The 15,269-nt window shown below is 41.0% G+C and overlaps 1 protein-coding gene across 1 annotated transcript in view; it reads left to right on the top strand.

The window, feature by feature from the left end:
* ddc (dopa decarboxylase) overlaps window positions 1-15,269 on the top strand; it is a 134,344-nt gene that overhangs the window by 15,836 nt on the left and 103,239 nt on the right. The gene's annotated exons all lie outside the window — the stretch shown is intronic.

Here is a 15,269-nt window from a genome sequence, read left to right as displayed (position 1 = left end):
TATCATCACAGAAGGACTTGGATAGCATACAGGCTTGGGCAGATTTGTGGATGATGAAATTTAATGTCAGTAAATGTAAAGTATTACACACAGGAAGTAAAAATGTGAGGTTTGAATACACAATGGGCGGTCGGGAACTCCAGAGTACACCTTATGAGAAGGACTTAGGAGTCATAGTGGACGCTAAGCTATCGACTTCCTGACAGTGTTCAGAAGCCATTAAGAAGGCTAACAGAATGTCAGGTTATATAGCGCCTTGATGTGTGCAGTACAAGTCACAGGAGGTTCTGCTGAAGCTTTATAACACACTGGTGAGGCCTCATCTGGAGTCCTGTGTGCAGTTTTGGTCTCCAGGCTACAAAAAGGACATAGCGGCACTAGAAAAGGTCCAGAGAAGAGTGACGAGGCTGACTCTAGGGCTACACGGGATGAGTTATGAGGAAAGATTAAAAGAGCTGAGCCTTTACGGTTTAAACAAAAGAAGATTAAGAGGAGACCTGAGTGAAGTGTTCAAAATTACGAAGGGAATCAGTCCAGTGGATCGAGACTTATTTTAAAATGAGTTCATCAAGAACACGGAAACATAGCTGTAAACTTGTTATGGGTAAAATTCGCACAAACATTAGGAAGTTATTCTTTACACAAAGAATGGTAGACACTTGGAATAAGAGAACAACAACATTTATTTATATAGCACATTTTCATATAAAAAATGTAGCTCAAAGTGCTTTACATAATGAAGAATAGAAAAATAAAAGACACAGTAAGAAAAATAAGTCAACATTAATTAACATAGAATAAGAGTAAAAAATCTGTAAGTAAAATCTGCAGGGATTCCAGACCATGAGACTGCCCAGTCCCCTATGTAGTGTGTGGTAGACACTTGATGTTTTTTTAAAAGAAATAAGTGGATAGGACTGGCAAGCTATATTGGTCTGAATGGCCTGTTTTCGTCTAGTGTTCTAATGTTCCAACTGTGTTAACTATGATAGGTGGCAGGAGATTTTGATGCTTTACTTGTAAATTATAGAGTCATTGAAATATTGCAGCATTGTCTTCTGCAACTAATGCACCTGTGAGATTCTTTTAATATAAATAGCAAGTGAATGAATATGTATTTATAATGAATTAATGAGGCATGCTTAGAGAGCTTCTTTCCTTTTTTTTACTTACTTCTAGATAAGGCAAGTCTCTTTGATTTTTCTTTGATTTTTTTTTTACTTTTGGTTAAGAAAAACCAATTACTTACCTCACACATCTTCAAGCATCAAGAGAAGGGAGTTGCGTTTCAGAGGTCCGCAGAAGCTGCTTTTGTGACATCACAACCACATGTGTAATTCTGCTGTCGCTGTATTGGGAACCTGTTGTGCTGTCAGGACCAACTATCCTTACAAATGAAGAGAGAGAGAGGGAGAGAGAGGAGTTAGGAGCACACACTGATAGAGTGCATTGCCACACCCACCACACGACAAACCAACTCAGGATCCCAGATTAGGACCCAACTGCAGCCATGCAATGGGTGATACAATTGAAGAAGAACGTATAAATTAACTGAAGTTTCACAAAATGCTTCTATTTTAATATACACCATATTTAAAATGCTTTAAAATTAGGTTTTCAAAACATGTACAGCAAATAATATTCAAGCGCTCCCAATGGAAACTGTTCTCTTCTGTCAAATTTCCCTTAAGAATAAGTAACCTATTTTCAATGAAATCGGTCCAGTGAAAGCCATGTTCTTTCATATAGACAGACATGACACCGGAGTAAAGTTGAGACAGTTCAGTTTTCATTGGGATATCTCTAGCAGACTGTGCTGTATAAATTTTTGAAAATTCCAAAATCTCCAGTTGAAAAGTACTGGCAAATCTGTAAACCCATCTAACTTGAAACATTCTGTGTGACTTTAACTATGAATGAGTTTGCCGTTTTAATTTCACCTTGACAGTAGTTACACAAACTTGTACCTCTTTAACTCATCTGCTGGCTGCTCAGATCCCCAATAAAACCTCAGATAATGGACACGCGTGCAAGCAGCTCATAAAGCAACACCTTCTGCTGCTTTAAGTAAGTTAACCATGAAAGCACCAAAAAGGTCACGTCTTCTGAATGAATGGAAGAATGCAGTGGAATTATGTAAGCACATATAAGACTGAATTGACTGAACTAGTGTGTGCAGATTATTATTGTAATTAATCAACATTACCAACTGGAACTAATTCATTACATCTCCTAAGTGATATACGCATAGGGTGGGTTTCAAAAGGGCGCTGCAGTTGATGTACGGGCAAAAGACTGGAGCTGCTGGACATGTGACAAGGACTCCACTCTGCAATGCAGTTTCAATGGTGCACATAGAGGCCGATTGTGCTGCAAATAGTATGGAGTGAGAAAAATTACGATTTGCATGTGCTAAAAGTGTGGCTAAGCAGCAAAACATATGACAAACATAAGCATACATTAAATTTTATCCATACCCAAAGAGTTGCTCTTGCCTTTGTGTATGCTCAGACAGGAAAAAAAAATCTTCTTAGGATAATTGTCACCTTGGATATTCTTTTTATACAATACCAGTAATGCCACACTGCATCACTTGACTTGACCATTCCTAGTTTTCCTCCTCTTTCTCTGTACATTTACCATTCGTTTGCTCAGATTTTGGTGCGCTTGCCGTTTCCTGAGCTGCTCTTGTTTTCTCCACCCTAGCGGCCCGCTTCTTCTCTTCTTTCGTTGGTATCTCTTCCCGTTAAAACGAATTAAGTCAGTGTTTGTGATGCAATTATTTAGTACATTTTATTTAATTTTTCACTTAAGCTGGCAATTAAGTATTCAACCTGCCTCAAGAATGATTTAAGATAAAAAAAGAAGTAGGGGAAGTGACAGTGAAGGTGGTAGGGATGAGGACGGCACCCATTCGCATGCTCTGTGCGGCCACCCTGCTGGCTGCTGCCGAGAGTTGATTCTACAATAAAATAAAATAAAAATAAAAAGAGGAATAACCTTGGTGGTCATTATTGTGATGTGGGATTTTGCATATAACTTGATAAATGTTTTGTATGTCTTTATTTGTTATTTAGGCAAACCAAGTGGTGAGAGGTATTCGTGTTTGCCCCCCCCCCCCTTTTTACGACTGTCTCTTTGCAATTTTATGACAGGATTTGGGGGATGTGTCTTAAACCAGTTTGATGAGTATTTCTCTGCTAAAGTCTTTGTCTCATTCCTCACACAAAGCCAGGTTAGCGTAACATATGGTCTTGGGGGGGTTGAGGTGTTAAAATGTACTATTTCCCCCATTGGTCTGAGGTATGGCTGTTTGGAATTGGCTTGTCTCAGAGGCCTTTAAGTACCATGATGTCCTATTGGTTCTAGGAATTGAAGAGAATCTATAAATTTGCTTACTCAACCACATTCTCTCTCTCTCTAACCAACATATGACGTAACTGCAAGTCTGTGTGCCACCTGAATTACACATCACCATTTAATCAGGTTGTATGGTTGCCAATATTCAAATGTACTTTGCATTTTGTTATTATTTATGAATATTATCAGTAATACATTATTTTATGTGTGAATTAATTCCTGCTTGTCTTTTTACTACATCTAATTGCATGAGGTTATAGATATAAAAGGTAAGGTGGGGAGAAGTTATATAGAATAATACCTTATAAACAGTGGTAAGTCTGTGAGATTAAGCATTCTAAGGCTGCATATTAATAATACAATAGGGGAAAGTAGAGCAATACATACAGTGGTGTGAAAAACTATTTGCCCCCTTCCTGATTTCTTATTCTTTTGCATGTTTGTCACACAAAATGTTTCTGATCATCAAACACATTTAACCATTAGTCAAATATAACACAAGTAAACACAAAATGCAGTTTCTAAATGATGGTTTTTATTATTTAGGGAGAAAAAAAATCCAAACCTACATGGCCCTGTGTGAAAAAGTAATTGCCCCCTTGTTAAAAAATAACCTAACTGTGGTGTATCACACCTGAGTTCAATTTCCGTAGCCACCCCCAGGCCTGATTACTGCCACACCTGTTTCAATCAAGAAATCACTTCAATAGGAGCTGCCTGACACAGAGAAGTAGACCAAAAGCACCTCAAAAGCTAGACATCATGCCAAGATCCAAAGAAATTCAGGAACAAATGAGAACAGAAGTAATTGAGATCTATCCGTCTGGTAAAGGTTATAAAGCCATTTCTAAAGCTTTGGGACTCCAGCAAACCTTCCCAGGAGTGGCCGGCCGACCAAAATGACCCCAAGAGCACAGAGACGACTCATCCGAGAGGTCACAAAAGACCCCAGGACAACGTCTAAAGAACTGCAGGCCTCACTTGCCTCAATTAAGGTCAGTGTTCACGACTCCACCATAAGAAAGAGACTGGGCAAAAACGGCCTGCATGGCAGATTTCCAAGACGCAAACCACTGTTAAGCAAAAAGAACATTAGGGCTCGTCTCAATTTTGCTAAGGAACATCTCAATGATTGCCAAGACTTTTGGGAAAATACCTTGTGGACTGATAAGACAAAAGTTGAACTTTTTGGAAGGCAAATGTCCCGTTACATCTGGCGTAAAAGGAACACAGCATTTCAGAAAAAGAACATCATACCAACAGTAAAATATGGTGGTGGTAGTGTGATGGTCTGGAGTTGTTTTGCTGCTTCAGGACCTGGAAGGCTTGCTGTGATAGATGGAACCATGAATTCTACTGTCTACCAAAAAATCCTGAAGGAGAATGTCCGGCCATCTGTTCGCCAACTCAAGCTGAAGCGATCTTGGGTGCTGCAACAGGACAATGACCCAAAACACACCAGCAAATCCATCTCTGAATGGCTGAAAAAAAACAAAATGAAGACTTTGGAGTGGCCTAGTCAAAGTCCTGACCGGAATCCAATTGAGATGCTATGGCATGACCTTAAAAAGGTGGTTCATGCTAGAAAACCCTCAAATAAAGCTGAATTACAACAATTCTGCAAAGATGAGTGGGCCAAAATTCCTCCAGAGCGCTGTAAAAGACTCATTGCAAGTTATCGCAAACGCTTGATTGCAGTTATTGCTGCTAAGGGTGGCCCAACCAGTTATTAGGTTCAGGAGGCAATTACTTTTTCACACAGGTCCATGTAGGTTTGGATTTATTTTTCTCCCTAAATAATAAAAACCATCATTTAAAAACTGCATTTTGTGTTTACTTGTGTTATATTTGACTAATGGTTAAATGTGTTTGATGATCAGAAACATTTTGTGTGACAAACGTGCAAAAGAATAAGAAATCAGGAAGGGGGCAAATAGTTTTTCACACCACTGTATATTACTCTACCAAGATAAAACAGTCATTCATCACCCCGAAAGCGGATAGTAGATGTCACGTAGTATGTGTACCAAATTTTAGGTCAATAGTTCAAAACGGTTTGCAAGCTACAGGTGATTTAAAATCCTAGACAGACAAACGGACAGCTATGGTAGCATATTATATACAGGGGGTCCTCGGGTTACAACATTTTGAGTTTATAACACTCACTCCCATAAAAACCTAAAAAAACTGAGACATGAGAAGGAATAAAGGTAAGCATTTTTTTTTTTACACTCATTCTTTCTGTTACTACAGTACAGTGTACAGTCCAGTATATTTATGTCCTTTTCTTTTTTCTCAGGCTTAGATTTTGTGTTTTTATGTTCTAGATTATGATTTTGCAAATGTGTTAAGATAGGTAAGTGACTTAGGCTAGAGTGTGTTTCGACTTGCACCAAAATTCGGGTTACATCACTGTTGTAGGAACGGAACTGTGTCGTAACCCGAGGACCCCCTGTATAAAGAAATCTGTTCCTTTCCAAGTTCTTAGTTATTTAAATAACTTTAATTACAGAGTTTTAGCTTGTTAAATTGTAACTTATTTCAGTTTTAATGTTTATGATGAAGCATCTGTGGGAATGACAAATGCAATGCATTTTAATACTAGAAATGTTTGAATGTGACAGTATTTTTAAAATCAATAAAAGGTAATAAAAGGTATCAATTATCAATTTCTATCAAAAACATGAATATTTTTGGGCGAGTCCACATGTTTGAATGGTAGTGTATGCCTCCGTTATATACCATTCTATGGGTATGGGATTCTCAAAAGCAGTATTCATGTTTGTGATGCAGCATGTGTTGGAATGACAAATGCAATGCATTTTAATACTACACAAGTTTGATGCATAATCTGTTAAAATGATAGACATAGCAACCAGGTGGACACAAAGATACACAGACACTTATCCTTTTATTAGGGTGGAAAAGGTGGACTGGCAAATTTGTATGTTATTGTTCTTTTGGTAATTATTGGGTACTACTTTACAGAGCTGTTTATGGGCATTGGCTGTCTAGGCATTACTGCAGCCCTCTGTTGAGATTCCTATGTTTATTTATTTTTTTGTTAGAAAAATTTGTCCTGACAAGAGCACAAAGTAATGTCAATGTTGCATGCCTCAACAGCTTCTGCACTACGAACAGCACAATCTGTGTATTTTTACATGCAGTAATGCCGGCAGTGTGCCAGGGTTAGTCATGTGACGTCCGGCTTACTTGCGACTATGAGGCAAAGCAGCTTCAACTTCAGCAGTTACCTGCTGCTGGGAAGAAGGTCAGGACTAACCCCTACGGTCTTCCCTCCTGACACTCAGCCTGCCAGTTGGATCCATACCTGGGTCCCAGCCCCCTCCAAGGTTGAATGACTGCTGACCCGGGTGCAGTGAGAAACTCAGTGAGCGACTGAGTCCAGGCAGCCTCGTCCTGTTATCCCTGCTGTCCGCTTGCCTTATTCCTCTGGTCAGGAGGTACTAAAAAGAGAGAGAAAGTGAGCCTGTGGAGAGGAAGTCTTAGAGGCAGGAGCACTGGCACTGTGGCCACTACACCACCAGGGATTGTTTAACCAATATATACACTCTAGGGGGACATTACACAGGGACACATTTAACACTACACAAGCACAGTGTCAGGTGTAGCATCACCACCAGAGGGAGGGACAATGACCCGTAGACCTTAATGGTAAAGCACTGGCACAAGAAATGGAAGTTTTCCTGGATTTTTCTAAAGCTAACATGACCACACTGGAACTATTATCATTGTTGAAAGAAACTAAATTTAAATGAAATACATCCAAATATGTGATAGCCCTCAGAATTGAAGCCGCTACTCCCATAACTGTAACTTCTGGAGAGAGAAGCTTCTCAAGACAGAAACTCATAAAAAAAAATGACCTGAGGTCTACAATGTCACAAGACCGTCTCAGTGTCTAGAAATATGTCACATGATGATGTTTCCTGTTTCCATAGTTTGTAGAGTCTGTTAAGTTAGAACCACTTTGCATATAAATATTTTTTATTTTAGTTTTGTATGTTTTGGTATACATAATTTACTGTAAAAAAGAAGGTGACAATATTTTTAGGTCTACAGTATAACTTTGTAGTAAATAACTTTATTCTTTACAACACATTTCAATAAAAGTGAACGTTTAACCATAACCTGAAATCCATGCACTGTAATAAATATGCCAAACAATAAACCATTGGAAAACTGTGTCAGGATCAAACACAATAAACAGTTTGCATCAGTAAAGTGACAACAACCAAGGTAAACATGTACAGTATTATTTAATTATACACATTAAAAAGAGGGTGGCACGGTGGCGCAGTGGTAGCGCTGCTGCCTCGCAGTTAGGAGACCCGGGTTCACTTCCCGGGTCCTCCCTGCGTGGAGTTTGCATGTTCTCCCGTGTCTCGTGGGTTTCCTCCCACAATCCAAAGACATGCAGGTTAGGTGGATTGGCGATTCTACATTGGCCCTAGTGTGTGCTTGGTGTGTGGGTGTGTTTGTGTGTGTCCTGCGGTGGGTTGGCACCCTGCCCAGGATTGGTTCCTGCCTTGTGCCCTGTGTTGGCTGGGATTGGCTCCGGCAGACCCCCGTGACCCTATTCGGATTCAGTGGGTTAGAAAATGGATGGATGGACATTAAAAAGAATTCAATGCTTAACGAAGATATGACCCATTGTCTTGTGGAAAAGTGAAGTTTGCTTTTGTGGTGTTTGGTGTCCTACAGGTGTGCCAGCTTATCGAATACAACCACCATAGATCAGATTCCATAACCTCAAAAAACCTTCAGCAAATTAATCTGATAACTAAGTCTTTTTTTATTTTTTCTCCTACTGTGCAAACGTATGTGGTTCACCAGGAACAACATGGTAAAAAGGGGGTGTTGTTTACCTTCGCTATTTAAGTTTTACACTGTACAATCAATAGCCATTTTTTCAGTGTAACTGTAATGTATCAGTAAACAGTATGTAGCATATTTTGAAAGGTAGTAAAATACTGATTTTACAGAATTTGGCTGTAAAAAAATATGAAATGTATTGTTTAAGATATACAGGTAATTTTCAGTAGAACATAAGGTAACTTTCCTTTTTCTTCAGAAAAGGTATTTTACTTTCACCGTTTACAGTATTTTTACTGTTAAATTTACTGACATTTTTTACAGTGTGTGTATGGGAGTGTGGGAAGCAAATTTCCTCGCTTGGGGCACCAAATAGGTCAGAAATGGCGCTGCTACTGTCTTTTGTACAGATGTTTCATTGAAGGAAACCGAACAACAATTAGTCAGAGACCCCCCCCCCATTACTAACACAAATCAACTGATGCCATTTTCACATCACTTGAATTGGACTTTTCTGTGTAGGAAAGCCATTGAGCCTGTCTGGGCTATGATTTTACCAACATCACATTGTAAAGTTCTGTCAAAAAACACATTTTTAATGTAATCTCTTAACAAGCATAATTTTATTCCATTATTGCTATTTTTATTTTTGTTGTTAGAAAAAAATATTTACAAGTGATAAACAAAAATTGTGATTACTGACTCTTGGCTGAAGCAAGTTTAAAAATACATAAATAAATAAATAAATAAATAGTGAAATGCCCCAACTTTACTATCCATTAACTCAGTCACTGAATGCACCTGAATGTTATGCCATGTGTTGGTAGACCACACTGCCAAGGTTAAAACGAGACATAACCAGGGCCGTCTTAACAGCGTTATAGGCCCCCAGGAAGAACTGGGGCCCCTACCTACACAACCACTCACAGGAAAGGGCGGTGTTTGGGAGTGGCAAGTGGGGCGAATGTCCCAGGCCCTGTGCCTAAGGAGGCCCTGCCTGTCTTGCTTGAGGGAATTTGTCAAATAATATTCTCCAGTATAAATATCTATCCAACCCGCTATATCCTAACTACAGGGGTCACGGGGGTCTGCTGGAGCCAATCCCAGCCAACACAGGGCGCAAGGCATAAACAAATCCCAGGCAGGGTGCCAGCCCACCGCAGGGCACACACACACCAAGCACACACTAAGGACAATTTAAAATTGCCAATGCACCTAACTTGCATGTCTTTGGACTATGGGAGGAAACCCGAGCACCAGGAGGAAACCCACACAGACACGGGGAGAACATGCAAACTCCATGCAAGGAGGACCCGGGAAGCGAACATTTGAGATGCTTCTAAGGGGAACCTTTTTAAAATCCCTCTTCAAGGTCAAATTCCATACATGTACGTCTTTGAAAACATTCCATAGTCCGAATATTAATGCACAAAAACATGTATCGCTAATGATAACCGGCTGACATGACATCATGATAATTTTCACATGACACTGCATCACATTTCACACTATCGTGGTATTGTCATGAATTATGAATTGCACTATTTTAATAGATTATATCTTTTTATTTTTATAAAGTCCCCATGTTATCTTGCAAAAATGTATCTGAATACTGTAATGAGAAAATCCGGTGTATGTTAACAATATTTTTTATTAAATTTGCACGCAAGTTTATACAGTCCACACATACCGGTAACCGCATGTGACGTAACCGGCCCTGTGTGGGGATGGTCAGCCCTAGACCCCACACACCCACAGGAATAAAAATGAAAATGGTGGATAAAATTAAATATTTAATGTATTGGTACTTAAACAAAATCAGTGTTTAAACATTAAAAAACATGCTGTACAGCAAAGATTAATCAACACAAACGTTTGAACAACATAACATGAGCCTTGAAAAACACAAAAATTTCAACATATAAATGAGACTCAATTGGTAAATCATACAGCATGGGGCCCCTATGCTTGTGGGGCCCCAGGTCAACTGCCCAGCATGCCCATGCGTTAAGACGGCCCTGGTCGTAACCCATCACTGGGCGAGAGTGGTAGCAGCCCTGCCACCAGAAAATCTTGGGGCCCCTGACAATTACGGCTGAGCACCTGGGCCCCCTGGCTCCCTACTACAATAATTTTGCCTCCCCAAGCTGATCGAGCAACGTGCCTATGCTACACTCAAGCTTAACGTCAATCACATTGAAATTTCACACATCCATAATTGAATTTATACAGAGCATCCAGAAAGTATTTACAGCACATCACATTTTCCACATTTTGTTATGTTACAGCCTTATTCAAAAATTGATTAAATTCATTTTTTTTCCTCAGAATTCTACACACAACACCCCATAATGACAACGTGAAAAAAGTTTACCTGAGGTTTTTGCAAATTTATTAAAAATAAAAAAACTGAGAAATCACATGTCCATAAGTATTCACAGCCTTTGCTCAATACTTTGTCGATGCACCTTTGGCAGCAATTCCAGCCTCGTCTTTTTGAATCTGATGCCACAAGCTTGGCACACCTATCCTTGGCCAGTTTCGCCCACTCCTCTTTGCAGCACCTCTCAAGCTCCATCAGGTTGGATGGGAAGCGTCGCTGCACAGCCATTTTAAGATCTCTCCAGAGATGTTCAATCAGATTCAAGTCTGGGCTACTCAAGGACATTCACAGAGTTGTCCTGAAGCCACTCCTTTGATATCTTGGCTGTGTGCTTAGGGTCGTTGTCTTGCTGAAAAATGAACCGTCGCCCCAGTCTGAGGTCAAGAGCGCTCTGGAGCAGGTTTTCATCCAGGATGTCTCTGTACATTGCTGCAGTCATCTTTCCCTTTATCCTGACTAATCTCCCAGTTCCTGCCACTGAAAAACATCCCCACAGCATGATGCTGCCACCACCATGCTTCCACTGTAGGGATGGTATTGGCCTGGTGATGAGCGGTGCCTGGTTTTCTCCAAATGTGACGCCTGGCATTCACACCAAAGAGTTCAATCTTTGCCTCATCAGGCCAGAGAATTTTGTTTCTCATGCTCTGGGAGTCCTTCAGGTGCCTTTTGGCAACCTCCAGGTGGGCTGCCATGTGCCTTTTACTAAGGAGTGGCTTCCGTCTGGCCACTCTACCATACAGGCCTGATTGGTGGATTGCTGCAGAGATAGTTGTCCTTCTGGAAGGTTCTCCTCTCTCCACAGAGGACCTCTGGAGCTCTGAAAGAGTGACCATCGGGTTCTTGGTCACCTCCCTGACTAAGGCCCTTCTCCCCCGATCGCTCAGTTTAGATGGCCGGCCACCTCTAGGAAGAGTCCTGGTGGTTTCGAACTTCTTCCACTTACGGATGATGGAGGCCACTGTGCTCATTGGGACCTTCAAAGCAGCAGACATTTTTCTGTAACCTTCTACAGATTTGTGCATCGAGACAATCCTGTCTCGGAGGTCTACAGACGATTCCTTTGACTTCATGCTTGGTTTGTGCTCTGACATGAACTGTCAACTGTGGGACCTTCTATAGACAGGTGTGTGCGTTTTCAAATCATGTCACATCAACTGAATTTACCACAGGTGGACTCCAATGAAGCTGCAGAAACATCTCAAGGATGATCAGGGGAAACAGGATGCACCTGCGCTCAATTTTCAGCTTCATGGCAAAGGCTGTGAATACTTATGTACATGTGCTTTCTCAATTTTTTTTATTTTTAATAAATTTGCAAAAACCTCAAGTAAACTTTTTTCACGTTGTCATTATGGGGTGTTGTGTGTAGAATTCTGAGGAAAAAAATGAATTTAATCCATTTTGGAATAAGGCTGTAACATAACGTGTAAAAAGTGATGCACTGTGAATACTTTCCTTATGCACTGTATAATATTGTATTGCATGTCATGTCTCATGATGCATAAAGGGCCTGGTAGCTCTGAATTAAAATTACTAACGTTTTTATTTCTGTACGTGTATCTCATGATATGACATGGACGATAACAGTGCCCACTTTCGAATCCTAACATTTGTGTTCTCGACGTGAATCATCACCTCATCTTTTAAGTGATGTGACAGATCCTTTGAATATTTTGCATCTAAAATTTGCACAACAGGTCGAGATCTCCTCCGTGCCCATGCTCCTAAAGTTTACAATTGGACAAAAAAGGCGACCTATGTTGTTTCGGCTTTCAAAGCGCCCGGCCAGTTCTGAAATTAAGGAATCCATCATAACGTGAAACGATCATCTTCTGAATTTGGGATTCCTGATCATCTGCTTCTGCGTCAGATCCATTGGACTCAATAAGGCCAATAATGCGTCTTTGGTCATTTGCGACGCCTACCTGATTTGAACACTGCGGGGATTTCCGCTTAATTTGCTACCGCTTTAGCGTACTGCTCGGGGCCCGTGACAGGTGTAATGGTTGCCTCCCCCTGGCGGCGGCTCTGGTGCTGGACGCGATTAAAGTGAAGCACCCGCGTTTGATAACCCCATGGAATATCGTGCATCTTTAAAAAGGAGAAAAAAAACTTCAAATTTCAGCTGCCTAAAACAGACGCTAGGCATGAAACGGGACGCGTAGCCTTAAATCACCCTAGCAATCTGTACATTTTCTAACTTACGTTTGCTATCTCTTTCTTGAAATGACGTGAACAACTTATGCAGCCAGTCTTGACCATAATATCATCACCTGCTTCAGAACAAAACGTTTCAAAGGTTCATTTGCTTCCATGTAACTTACCTTAGTAAGGCAAACTCCGCTAACCACGTCTTATACATTTGTTGACAGGGGACGTGGCGTGGCGGCGTGTTTTCGTCAGCCGCGCCGCGTTACTCACACGTCCTTATCGGTCATCAACCTTGACGGTGTCATCGGACCAGCAAGTTTAACTGGGGGAAAGCGATACGAAGTTCTTTGCTTTGCCATTAGTAACTAAGTTCACGCACCAACTCTGCTCCACAGTCTCTTAACAAAGATGATAAAGTCAGCCTAGGCCACGTGTGACGAGGCGCGCTTTTAGAAGGGTGAGGCCGGAAGTAAAGCTCCCAGGCGTCATTCGCGCCCAAATCAAACAAGTACACGCCAATCGTCGCAGTCTGCAGTTCTATGTCTTCTCGTCTTTTCAGCTTCACGATTTATAATGAAGGCTGTGATGGTCATTTATTTCACAGACAAGTAGGACTCGGCGAGGTCAAAGAATTACTTCTTTAACGTCTGCTAGTTGTTCACGCGACATTTAGTTGTTTATTGCCCAACGTAAGTTTCGTCACTGTTCCGTACAAATTCAGTATTTAATGTTTATATATTATGCTTAATGCTATTATTTAATTGTCGTCTTTTAACAGAAAAAACATTTGTTAAATAGTACTGCGATTATTTGGTTGAATTCATCTTTCAACAGGAAAATGTGTAACGATTTGACGTTTATTAAGTTATACAGTAAAAGCAAAAGGTTGCGTAAGCCACATTGCTCCCTATTGGCACTTCCTGCGTGATTTTGCGCTATACAGAAATAAATTGTATTGTATTGACCTTCTGCTTTTCATCCTTGAGGAACTTCTGGAAGATTTTTTTTGTGCCAACATTAAATGAAGTCCATCGTGTTAACTCGATGGCACAGTTGGCTGTTTAATTGGTTTTATCGTCTCGAACGGCTTACAATGTTCAATTCAGTTTAAAATGGAATAGAAAAGTGTATTGCATTTAACTCGTGTCCGTCGATCACTTGTCATAACAAAAAGCAAAGCAGACGTATTGCATTTCGCTTCCCGACGGGACTTCTCCGAGTGTATTGCATTTCGATTGGAGACCCTGCTCTCATTGTGTCAAAAACTAAATATAATCAAGTGAACAATTTGCACCAAAAGGTGTGACAGAATGCGTTCCACTTGTAAATGTTTCCCTACTGTGGCTCAACTTAAGTCAACCGGACCTGGTCATATGAGACCTAACCAGTGCAGGATTTACGTATAAGCTACACAAGCAGATCATATTTGGCACTTACATAGAATATCTGGACTTATAAAGGGCCCCATGTCTCAAATAGCTTAGGGCCTTATCAAGTCTAAATCCGGCCCTGGACCTAACAATGAAGTTCTTGTGAAGTTTCCCCATGGTTTGTTTCCATCCATCCATTTCCCAACCCACTGAATCCGAACACAGGGGCACAGGGGTCTGCTGGAGCCAGTCCCAGCCAACACAGGGCACAAGGCAGGAACCAATCGCGGGCAGGGTGCCAACCCACTGCAGGACACACCAAGCACACACTAGGGCCAATTTAGGATCGCCAATCCACCTAACCTGCATGTCTTTGGACTGTGGGAGGAAACCTACGCAGACACGGGGAGAACATGCAAACTCCACGCAGGGAGGATCCGGAAAGTGAACCCGGGTCTCCTAACTGCGAGGCAGCAGCGCTGCCACTGCGCCACCATGCCGCCCATATGGTTTGTTTTTAGTGTCTCATTGTCAGGTTTATTGGTAACTAACAAAATATGATGTTAGCTTTATGGTTGAAATGGGGCCATCTTAATGCATGGTCATGCTGGGTAGTTGCCCGGGGGCCCTACGATCATAGGGGCCCCGTGCTAATCTATGTATGTTGTGACTTGCTGAGTGGTTGTGTAGGTAGGGGACCCAGTGCACTGCTTTGACTGGGGGCTTATAATGCTGTTAAGATGGCCCTGGGTCGACACTGAGCATTTCTTGTTTTGCTAATGTTCAAACATGTTTGGAACGGGTTAGAAGACCCAGGGAACAATTTGTGAGCAGCAGTGATTTTAAGACTTTGGTTTAAAAATCGATACGACAATAATGGGGGACTTTAGCAGAATATGTACACTTTGGTGGAATTCATGATGTCTTCTTCACATTATTGGGACTGGCTCAAAATCGTGCAAAGAAATAGACATCAAACCAGATTTTCTTTCCTTAAAATGCTTTTTATTTTACTTGTTAATTTTAGTGCTAATTTCGAACACGGCCTTTCTCTTCATTAGTTAATCACAACGTGTGCCCTGTGATGAACTGGCACATTGTCCAAAGTCGAGTCTTGAATTGCATCTTGACATCCCCATGATTCTGAACTGGGGTTAGGTAATGGA

Source organism: Polypterus senegalus, chromosome 15 (assembly GCF_016835505.1).
Source record: "Polypterus senegalus isolate Bchr_013 chromosome 15, ASM1683550v1, whole genome shotgun sequence".
Lineage (NCBI taxonomy): Eukaryota > Metazoa > Chordata > Cladistia > Polypteriformes > Polypteridae > Polypterus > Polypterus senegalus.
Note: the sequence above shows the minus strand (reverse complement) of the source record. Positions and strands in the feature narration are given on the sequence as shown.